The sequence below is a fragment of the Oncorhynchus mykiss genome, chromosome 11, assembly GCF_013265735.2.
Source record: "Oncorhynchus mykiss isolate Arlee chromosome 11, USDA_OmykA_1.1, whole genome shotgun sequence".
NCBI classification, from domain to species: domain Eukaryota; kingdom Metazoa; phylum Chordata; class Actinopteri; order Salmoniformes; family Salmonidae; genus Oncorhynchus; species Oncorhynchus mykiss.
In genome coordinates this window covers 63,374,295-63,386,323 of record NC_048575.1, presented here as the reverse complement: position 1 = coordinate 63,386,323, position 12,029 = coordinate 63,374,295, and the positions used below count along the sequence as shown (strand labels likewise).

At 42.5% G+C, this 12,029-nt stretch overlaps 1 pseudogene; it reads left to right on the top strand.

The window, feature by feature from the left end:
• Positions 1-11,424, top strand: part of LOC110535092 — a 33,265-nt pseudogene extending 21,841 nt beyond the window's left edge.
• The last annotated feature ends 605 nt before the right edge of the window (positions 11,425-12,029 follow it).

Below are 12,029 nucleotides of genomic sequence, written 5' to 3'. Positions count from 1 at the left end.
CCAAATCCAGTAGTCACAGGAATCAGGACTAATAAAGCCAACGCAACTGCCTGTTTTACAAACAGTAGGCCTACCACATGAATGGGCATTCATACAATTTCATTGCAGGCTGACATTGTAGGTTATACCCCAGTGATCAATGACGTCTTTTTTTTATCCTGTCCGGACCGCCCCTCTTTTTTTGTGTCGTCCAGACTGGTCGTCATTTTTTGGGGATGTAGTCTGGACCGGCTTTCAACTAAATTATAAACGTCTATGATTGGTTCAGATTTTTTTCATTTATCTTACTGGGACTATTCTAGATTTGCAGGGGTATGGGAGGGCAATTTATTTGCCTTGCTTAGGGCCGCAGAACGGCCAGGACCAGGCTTGGCTGTTTCAAAATATTGCGATAAAGATATCTTACAATATGGGTATTGCATATGTCAATATTGCAATTAATTGTGCAGCCCTAATGTGATTTGTCATTGTCATGGTTCAATCCCTATAATAATTCAAGGAACTGTCTAGGCCAGACAATACAAATAGAGCCATTCTCTTCAGACAAATTGATAAGCAGTAATATTTAATTAGATAATAGGTCTTATTAGTTATATAAAAACATATTTAAATATTTTCCAATTTTTATTTTCTTCTACATATTGTCACACTTATGTTGTGGATGGTGTTTTTGATCAACTAAGAACTTGTAATGTGTCTGTCTCTGTCTGCAGCTTCCTTGGCCGAGGTCTGCCATCTCAGATGATGGGAATGGGACGAGCATCAATGCCCCCTTGGTTACTGGGAGGGAGCCCACTGTGGCCCCTGCTCTTCCTCCTGGCCCCATCCTGTCTTCGCTGATTCCCCTCTTCCCCACCCAAAGAGGCCCACATGGCTCCAGGTAGATGTCCAACTGAGGGAGAACTTAAAATGGAGGCCACCTGGTAAGTACTAAATACCAGAATTGGTCAAACCATGTTCTGAAAACATATATTGTTATGAAGTAAATGATGTTGTTATTGTTGCTATAAATGACTTTACTGTTGTTGAAGGCAATCAAATGATGAGGCAGAAATGTATTTGTATACAGTGAGCTCCAAAACTATTGGGACAGTGACCCTTCTTGTTGTTGTTTTGGCTCTTTACTCCAGCACTTTGGACTTGAAATGTTCCAAGGACTATAAGGTAGGCTTGGGCGGTATCCAGATTTCTATATTGTCATACCGTCCTTCTCTTATCCCGGAATTTACGGTATTAACAGCATAGCAGACAAGGGGGCGCTAAAAGTGCAAGAAAAGCCTATATTACCAGAATGCTATTACCAGAATGCTATTACCAGAATGCAAACTAAATTAGTACAAACTAAAAGCTCAATTCTAATGAGTGAAAACGAACAAACTAATTGCAAAGACAGGCAAATCCAGCTCATAAAGTTAAACAAGCATGGCTAGTAGCTACCGAATGTCGTTTTTGGTGATTGGACACTTACAAGAGAAATTGTGCAAAATAAAGAAAGGTGTAATGCATACATTTTCTAAAGGAAGAGCAGCATGTGTACATGGAGCAGAGGGGAGAAAAACCAAAGAGGAGAAAAAAATGCTAGTAGGAAGCACAGGGGAAAAATGGCAGCTGTACAGAAAACTCACCCAGAGCTCTTTGACTTCTGGCAGAAAGCCTTTATAAAATATCTTATGGCAAACATTTAGTAATAAATTGCATACAAGTGTAACTTCATCACCTCGTGTACACCTCATAACAGAGACTCACAAATATCAGATCCCCAAAACATGCTAACCTCGCACCATTACAATGACTGGGGAGGTTAGCATTTTCGAGGTTTATGAGTCTAACTTTCTCCCTTATCATTATTCAGGATTATCTGTAATCATGGTAGCATCCACATTAATGTAGAAGTGTTTAGAAACATTATATTCTTATTTACAATAGAAGTGGTTCCAAATGACACTACATTATTTACCATTCATTAAAACGGGGCACAAAATAATCTGAAACACAACCAAAACAAACGGCAAATGCATCCAACAAATGTGTAGTCACAAACTTGATGTAGTCATTCCGTGCTATGAAGATGGGACCAAATACTTTACTTTTTACTATAATATACATAAGTGAATTTGTCCCAATACTTTTGGTCCCCTAAAATGGGGGTACTATGTACAAACAGTGCTGTCATTTCTAAAACGGTCCACCCGATATGGATGAAAATACCCTCAATTCCAAAGTGCTGGAGTACAGAGCCAAAACAACAACAAATGTGTCACTGTCCCACTACTGTTGGAGCTCATTATATTATGAACTGTGTGTTTTATGACTGTAGGACCTAGTCATTGAACGGTTATTTTCTCCTTTTTCAGTAAATCATTGCAAAAGATTGGTACTAAAGGAGCAACATTGCACATAGGCTCAAACCATATCACCATTGGCTGCAGAAACGAGGCAGTCTCAGTACCATGTCACTTTCACGTAAGTACATGTATTAGGGAAAAAAAGAGCAACAGTCCTGTGAAAAATATCTGCTGTAGAAATAACAATGCAGCCTTCATTGGGGCACATCATAGCAAAACATTTTACAACAGAAAACATTGGTTCTTATTGGACAGGTTCAGGTAGTCCCTCCCTGTTTACAGTATGTTGTCTTCCATTTGGTCTAAAAAAAATACACCCCAGTGCTGCAATATGAGCCGCTAATGGTCCACCACCAATTGACCTTTTTACATTTTGAGAAATTGGAGGTGTTTTTTTTTTAAAGGCCTGTGGTCTACCTATGAGAGACGTTCTCTGGGGGAAAACCTGCCCTAAGTGCATGTCATCTGAATTTAGTTAATCTCCCCTTGTTCTCTTCATGGAGTCATCTGTTGTGCTCGTTTGATAGCTTCAAGCAAAAACTGCTTTCTTGGGAGGCCTCAAATGTTTTACACATGAGGCCAGACTTTTTAAAACGGTCAATTTATCCCTAAATCCTAAAAAGCTTTTTCACTGAAGTAGCTAATTTTACAAATCAAATATATAACCCCCCAAAAAAGCCTGGCTGGCTACACCAAATGTTAAATTTGTCTGGTTAGACGAGACATTAGTGTTCTCTCCCAGTGTGTTGTCAAGGTTAATGAGGATCCTGGGACTGAAGCATGTGGGGAGGAATCATTATGTTCCAAAAAGCGCAGTCATACTTGGGAACATCGGGAAGGAATTCAAATTGTCCACAGACTGAGAAATTATACTCCAACTGAAATCTCTAGGATAATAGCAGCTGACTCAAGCCACTTGGTTTCCATCTTCATATTCTAGGCTGCAGGTGTGGCCAGGTTACTCAATGTGCAGAATGCACACTGGCAGAAGCCTGTACCTCCAGGTGGATGTGTCCCACAAAGTGCTATGAAACGACTCTGTCCTTGACTGCATGTGAGTTCAACCTAACCACTTAGAAGAATGGTTACATTACGTCACTGACTAACTTGTCTAATACTCTAAAATATGCATGATAAGATGCAAAGATAAAGATTCCTTCAACATGGCCGACTACAGGTAAGGCCGGGTCTGAAGTTGCCCATTCATTCATTCTCAAGCAGGCAACTAATCTATGTTTTTGAACAGAGCCGTGTGTGTTATTCAAGTGCATTTCCTATGTGTGTATTACAACCTTTTTCCTGTAATATGAACAGCAAAAACTACGGCATCACCATAAAAGATATGGCTCAACCCATTCTTATCCATCCACCCAAAAAGAGGTCCAAGCAAGGGGGAAAGATACAAATATTCCGCAGGACACGTTTGCTGACGTTAACACACCCAACAACCCTGAAACAGAAGGCCACGTTATGGGGCGAGTCAGTGTTGAGATTCATCTCAACATACTCTGTTTTCATAGCTCTTACTGATGTTCTACTATCACACATGCTTTATAAATAGTCGTTTTGAGTTTCTATTGAGGAGTTGGAGACATTCTTCTCCATATAGATACAATACGTTCTATTTAATTTACTGATTTTATCTTACAGCAAGTCATAACCGGCATGATCCTGCTTCTGCCTTAGCTCTCCTTCATGACTGGAATCCCTGACCAAATGAGAACGGACTTCCGAGCCATGACGGTAAAATCATTGTGTCAGCAATGCATTCTATTCCCTGGGGGGTTTTCTGTGACATTTACATTCTGTGACATCCACAGTCCATGAAGGTAGCACAGTGATTTTGATAACGCAGCATTTGATAACACATTAGCTGGTTACTATTGTTTTCTTTCAAATGTTGTGCTTACTTGAGTTTTCCTGCCTCAATTAAATAAATTGAATAATCCAAAAATTGTACACCATAAACCCAGCTGGCAATCCAGACAGGCTGAATGTAGTGCTCCAAGTATTGGGGATGGGGAAACAAATACTATTTGAACCCAGACACGTCAGAGATTAAATGGGAAGGGCAAAGTCAGAGTAATTATATTGTTATAGAATGAAAGTGACGGTTTAACCGTCCCAGGACCTGACAATGCACATCAATGTGAGTGAGTAGTGAGCAGCACACCCACTCCCTGAAGCAGCTCCTGAAGAACATCAACCCAGAGGCCCAGATGGAGTTGGCACACTGGGGGCTGGAGATCAGCCAAGACATCCTGGTGGTGAGGATACACACAGCACAGTTAAAAAAATCAACATTTGACGGAAATTTGTTGTGTAGCTGAAGTCACACATAAAATGAACAGTCATTTATCTGGTGGTGAGGCTCCACACAGATCATTAGACATGCTCACTCACACATTACTCTTAAAAAATGTTTGGATGCTGGATCGTCGTTTGTGAAATCCATCAAGTGAAATGGACAGCAATAGGTCAATCATGTGTTAAATTAAATGCACAATTAATTAGAGCCCGACTGATATTATCTGCAGATGTTAGCCTTTCACAGAAACATTTGTATCAGTCTTTATTCCACCATTTAAAGCACCGATATTGTGTACATAGAATTAACAAATACGTGTGCTCATTTGCAGTTATTTTTTATAATGTTTCAATGGTTGCCTGAAGAGGGCGCTCTGAGCTGCTCATTGAACATCATTCAGCCTTTCACTCAATCTGTCCAATTTATTACCTTTTCGCCTCTAAAATGTAAATAAAACACTATAAAGAGTTTATATAATGTGTCATTACATACATATTTGACGGTTTGTGTCGAATTTGAATCGGGTTTTAGGGCGTTGCTAAAGTGATCTTCAGAAGTAAACAGAGGCTTTGAGAGTCATGATCGCATGCAATGATGACGCAAAAAAAGACTAGGTATCCCCCCTTACCCCGTCACTGTCCATTTATTGTTTTTAACTATGAGAAGTGCTACACCTGGTGGACAGATATTGTAAGACAGAAATAGTTTCTTTATGCGTGCTGTACGTTACGACATGACACGTCACGATGTAACGGAGGGTCAGTTTTTTCAACGTTTCTCCAAAACTATAGAGCCATTACCATGTCGATCAACGCTTGAATAGAAACGTAGTTCACACCCCAGATTTTGAAGTCAACACAGTCCCATTAATTTTTCTTTGCAGCCTCGTTTGAATGTCGCGGTTGCGCACATTTGTACGGAATGGGGTGAGTTAACGTTAGCTAACCAGCAATGTAATTAAGCTCTATCATGCCAGAAAGGTAGTTAGCCTAGCTAGCTAGCAAGCAATCTGTGCTACATATGTGCAAACACTGGACTGGCGCCAAAGTCAACACTGACTCATCCTTCATACAAAAATAACACTGTTACTGTCTAGGGCTATTATGTTAGTGGGCTTAGTTAGTTGGCACAGTGTTCATGTTGTCATGCTGAGTCACGTGGTTGCTAAGCTTATCGTCAAGCAATCCCTCAAAATCAGGGTATGAATCGAGAAACCAGCCTATTTTCCATGAAAGTACGTGATGTAACAATTTCAAAGCTATGCGATATTACAGAGAACAAGTTAATTGTCTCAAATCTCTGAAAATATTTACTTTTTACTTGTTGACGAAATTCATGCTAATGTTGTTTTTTTGAGCTGGCACACAATTGACTCCTCCCATACATTCCCATGAAGGACAGCTCTTCTTGTCCTAGAATCGCCCAGAATGCACCATGCGGTCCATTGACAATGCATGGGAACATACACAATGGGAACGATTCCAATGGAGTTTACAATCTCCTGAAAATTATCTATGAACAAGCTGTCATTGCACGGTTGTCATAAATTGTTTCTTTACATGACATTTGACTGTTGTAAAGCACTGTAGTGTAGTCTTAAAATCTGGGGAGGGGCCAGCTGAGTGTGTTAAACGCTCTACAGCAAAGCTTTCTCAGTGTCCAACAAGCTTTCTCTGCCCTTAACCTTGAACACCTCCAAAACAAAGGTCATATGGTTTGGTAAGAAGAATCTCCCCACAGGTGTGATTACTACCACTGAGGGTATAGAGCTTGAGGTAGTCACCTCATACAAGTACTTGGGAGTATGGCTAGACGGTACACTGTCCTTCTCTCAGCACATATCAAAGCTGCAGGCTAAAGTTAAATCTAGACTTGGTTTCCTCTATCGTAATCGCTCCTCTTTCACCCCAGCTGCCAAACTAACACTGATTCAGATGACCATCCTACCCATGCTAGATTACGGAGAAGTAATTTATAGATCAGCGGGTAAGAGTGCTCTCGAGCGGCTAGATGTTCTTTACCATTCGGCCATCACTGCACTCTACAATCGTCTGTAAACTGCTAATCTCTGTATACCCGTCGCAAGACCCACTGGTGGATGCTTATTTATTAAACCCTCCTAGGCCTCATTCCCCCCTATCTGAGATGTCTACTGCAGCCCTTATCCTCCACATACAACACCCGTTCTGCCAGTCATATTCTGTTAAAGTTCCCCAAGGCACACACATCCCTGACAGTTGTGGTTACTTCATGTGATGTATTGTTGTCTCTACCTTCTTACCCTTTGATGTTGTCTGTGCCCAATAATGTTTTGACCATGTTTTGTGCTGTGGCCATGCTGTCATGTGTTGCTGCCATGCTGTCATGTGTTGCTGCCATGCTGTCATGTGTCGCGGCCATGCTGTCATGTGTTGCTGCCATGCTGTCATGTGTTGCGGCCATGCTGTCATGTGTTGCTGCCATGCTGTCATGTGTTGCGGCCATGCTGTCATGTGTTGAGGCCATGCTGTCATGTGTTGCGGCCATGCTGTCATGTGTTGCGGCCATGCTGTCATGTGTTGCTGCCATGCTGTCATGTGTTGCTGTCATGGGTTGCTGCCATGCTGTCATGGGTTGCTGCCATGCTGTCATGGGTTGCGGCCATGCTGTCATGTGTTGCTGCCATGCTGTCATGTGTTGCTGCCATGCTGTCATGTGTTGCTGCCATGCTGTCATGTGTTGCGGCCATGCTGTCATGTGTTGCTGCCATGCTGTCAGGTATTGCTGTCATGGGTTGCGGCCATGCTGTCATGTGTTGCTGCCATGCTGTCATGTGTTGCTGTCATGGGTTGCGGCCATGCTGTCATGTGTTGCTGCCATGCTGTCATGTGTTGCTGCCATGCTGCCATGTGTTGTGGCCATGCTGTCATGTGTTGCTGCCATGCTGTCATGTGTTGCGGCCATGCTGTCATGTGTTGCTGCCATGCTGTCATCAAATCAAATCAAATTGATTTATATAGCCCTTCGTACATCAGCTGATATCTCAAAGTGCTGTACAGAAACCCAGCCTAAAACCCCAAACAGCAAGCAATGCAGGTGTAGAAGCACGGTGGCTAGGAAAAACTCCCTAGAAAGGCCAAAACCTAGGAAGAAACCTAGAGAGGAACCAGGCTATGTGGGGTGGCCAGTCCTCTTCTGGCTGTGCCAGGTGGAGATTATAACAGGAAAATAAAAGAGAGCCTCACACTCTTGGAGCTCAGATGCAAAAATGTAATACCAACGTTTTGACAGCCAAGCTGTCTTCATCAGGGTATAATCACAAACACTGCAGGATGACTCAGACACAGGTGTCTGTAATCATGGCCAGGAGTGGCCTAATATCATTGGTTAATAATCAAATATTAAAATGTCATACAAAGAACAGCATACAAACAAATGGATAGCATACGATCATAGATTAATTTGACTATACAAGTTTACACACAATTACAATGGCAAAGTCACAATAATCACAAGAATGGCTTCAGATCAAAGTCTACGTTGAGACCGAAGGGTGCAAGGGTCTTTAAATTAAAGATCCAGGCAGCCTCTCATTTTAACAATAAATTATCAAGGTCACCCCCTCTCCTAGGGAGGGTGACATGTTCGATGCCAATATAAGCAGAGACGAAATCGAGTGGCCTGCCTCCAAGAAGTGGGCCGCAACTGGATAAGTAAAGTTTTTACACCTAATGGTGCTACGATGCTTTAATTCGCGCTTTGTTTTACCTACATAATTTTTACCACAAGGACAAGTTATAAGATAAATAACTGCCTTAGTGGAGCACGTAATAACACCTTTTATTGGGATCAATTTCCCTGTTTGTGGGTGTTTGAAGGATCTACATTTCTAAGTGACATTGCATTGAGCACAGCCATTACATTTGTAATTTCCATCCAGTAGGGGCGCAAATAGACGTTGTTCAGGAATATCTTGGGGTGGTAAATCAGAGTTTACCAATTGGTCTCTGAGATTTCTAATAATAACAGAACATGGCCAAGATGTTCAAATGTTCATAAATGACCAGCATGGTCAAATAATAATAATCACAGGCAGAACAGTTGAAACTGGAGCAGCAGCACGGCCAGGTGGACTGGGGACAGCAAGTAGTCATCATGTCAGGTAGTCCTGAGGCATGGTCCTAGGGCTCAGGTCCTCAGAGAGAAAGAAAGAGAGAAAGAGAGAATTAGAGAGAGCATACTTAAATTCACACAGGACACCGGATAGGACAGGAGAAGTACTCCAGATATAACAAACTGACCCTAGCCCCCCGACACATAAACTACTGCAGCATAAATACTGGAGGCTGAGACAGGAGGGGTCAGGAGACACTGTGGCCCCATCCGATGACACCCCCGGACAAGAAGGATATAACCCCACCCACTTTGCCAAAGCACAGCCCCCACACCACTAGAGGGATATCTTCAACCACCAACTTACCATCCTGAGACAAGGCCGAGTATAGCCCACAAAGATCTCCGCCACGGCACAACCCAAAGGGGGGGAGGGGGGGGGCGGGGGGGCGCCAACCCAGACAGGAAGATCACATCAGTGACTCAACCCACTCAAGTGACGCACCCCTCCTAGGGACGGTATGAAAGAGCCCCAGTAAGCTAGTGACCCTGTAATAGGGTTAGAGGCAGAGAATCCCAGTGGAAAGAGGGGAACCGGCCAGGCAGAGACAGCAAGGGCGGTTCGTTGCTCCAGAGCCTTTCTGTTCACCTTCACACTCCTGGGCCAGACTACACTCAATCATATGACCCACTGAAGAGATGAGTCTTCAGTAAAGACTTAAAGGTTGAGTCCGAGTTTGCGTCTCTCACATGGGTAGGCAGACCATTCCATAAAAATGGAGCTCTATAGAAGAAAGCCCTGCCTCCAGCTGTTTGCTTAGAAATTCTAGGGACAATTAGGAGGCCTGCGTCTTGTGACCGTAGCGTACGTGTAGGTATGTATGGCAGGACCAAATCAGAGAGATAGGTAGGGGAAAGCCCATGTAATGCTTTGTAGGTTAGCAGTAAAATCTTGAAATCAGCCCTTGCCTTGACAGGAAGCCAGTGTAGGGAGGCTAGCACTGGAGTAATATGATCAATTTTTTTGGTTCTAGTCAGGATTCTAGCAGCCGTATTTAGCACTAACTGAAGTTTATTTAGTGCTTTATCCGGGTAGCCGGAAAGTAGAGCATTGCAGTAGTCTAACCTAGAAGTGACAAAAGCATGGATACATTTTTCTGCATCATTTTTGGACAGAAAGTTTCAGATTTTTGCAATGTTACGTAGATGGGGAAAAACGTTCTTGATATGTTCTTCATGTGTTTCCTGCCATGCTGTCATGTGTTTCCTGCCATGCTGTCATGTGTTGCGGCCATGCTTTCATGTGTTGCGGCCATGCTGTCATGTGTTGCGGCCATGCTGTCATGTGTTGCGGCCATGCTGTCATGTGTTGCTGCCATGCTATCATGTTGCTGCCATGCTGTCGTGTTGCTGCCATGCTATCGTGTTGCTGTCGTGTTGCTGCCATGCTATCGTGTTGCTGCCATGCTAGGCTGTCGTCTTAGGTATCTCGTTATGTAGTGTTGTGGTGATGTGTGTTTTAATAAAAAGTGCAGTTTCAGATTTACTTTGAGACTAAGTTTAATTCATTCAGCCCTTGTTTATTAGTGTGCTTGTAGTGCTTCAGCACAAACACTTCTGCATTCTTATCTACTGCCATAGACAAATCTGTATGTTTTACTTAAGGTATTTTTTTATTTTTTTTAATATGTTTTGTATTTATAGAGGATATAGTTGCTTTTTGGTGGTGATCATGTAAACCACAAATAAAATGTTCTTAAATTGTAATATTTAGTTAAGAAATCATCATTTGGAGTATCAGTTAATCCTTTTGAGGCACAATGTGAACAAAAATTTCTGATTTTTAATTCCACATATTGGTAATAGGTAACTTTTGCCTCCCTAAAATCGCTAATCGGACCCAAAAATCCTATATCGGTCGGCCTCTACAAACGCTATGTTTAGGTTTATTAGGCTCGTCCTGTGTGCAGAAAGCCTACCAACACAGCTCCCAGGGGCCACGTTGAAGCTAAGTTTAGCTTTCGAAAAATAACTTAGAACAAACGGCTTTTCCTTCAAAGTTTAACCACAAGAGGATGCCATAAATTGTCTCAAAGCTGCTTTTAAAAGTTGAGTAATAAAATACATTCCCCCAAGAGTAAATCTCAGTTGACAAACATTTGGCAGTGACCTGCTGGCAGCTCCTAATGGGTTAGAATAGTTCAAGTCTTCTAAAATTCCTGCCGAGTTAAACGGACTCAAGGGTAAAGAATATTTAACGTGCTCTTACTACTTTGATTGAGGTCAGAGTATGTATCCACTACTCCCCGGTTTTACAAGCACTTGTAAAAGGACTTTTTCTTCTTCTTCTTTCTCCCCCCTTGAGATGTTCCATGCATACAGGCTCACATACCTTTCTTTGTGTAACTATAAAAAGTACTATGAACTATTCTGTTGGTTCATCTAGGTTACAGGAAGAATTCTTCCCCTGGAGACCGTCTGTCTACAGTCAGCGTCCTTTGTCACCGAAGCTGATGTCAGCTGGTCAGGGAGGTTGTCAGGGATGCTTCAATCAGCTTTGTGAGTCACCGGGTCAAAGGGTCAAGTACAGCCCACTGATGTCAGGGGAATGACTAACTTACTATAGCTTGGGCGACATTATGATTGCATCCTATAGCTGTCACGTTCTGACCTTAGTTCCTTTGTTTTGTCTTTGTTTTAGTATGGTCAGGGCGTGAGTTGGGGTGGGCAGTCTTATGTGTTTTTCTATGTTGGGGTTTTGAGTTTGGCCTAGTATGGTTCTCAATCAGAGGCAGCTGTTGTTATATAAATATTCATACACATAGCTCATATAAACAAAGACATTCCGTCGTAAGAACACATACACCCAGCCAGAAGACTGACCCCCTCTTCCTTATATAAACACACATCTCATCTCCCTCTAACTGGCCGGTCCCAAGAGCAAAGAACTTTTGCTGTGCACCAATGGGGCCCGCTCTGGCTAGAGCAAGGCCCGCCTCCAACCCTCCGACCAGTCAAGAAGACCGAAACGACAAGACTCCACCTACTTTATTCTATGTATAAAAATGTATGTAACCATTGTATAGGCCTCTTTTTCACCTGGCTCCTTGCCGAGTTATGTGAACTAGGTCCGTGCACGTAAAACTGCGGGACAAGATATCTCTGACTCATTAAAACTGTCTTTCGTTACAACTGAAATCCACTCTGTCCAGCGTCCGTGATTTGGTCTCAACTCTCCAGTATTTGAACACTAACAGAATTGGTAGCAGAGGTTGGTTGTTCTT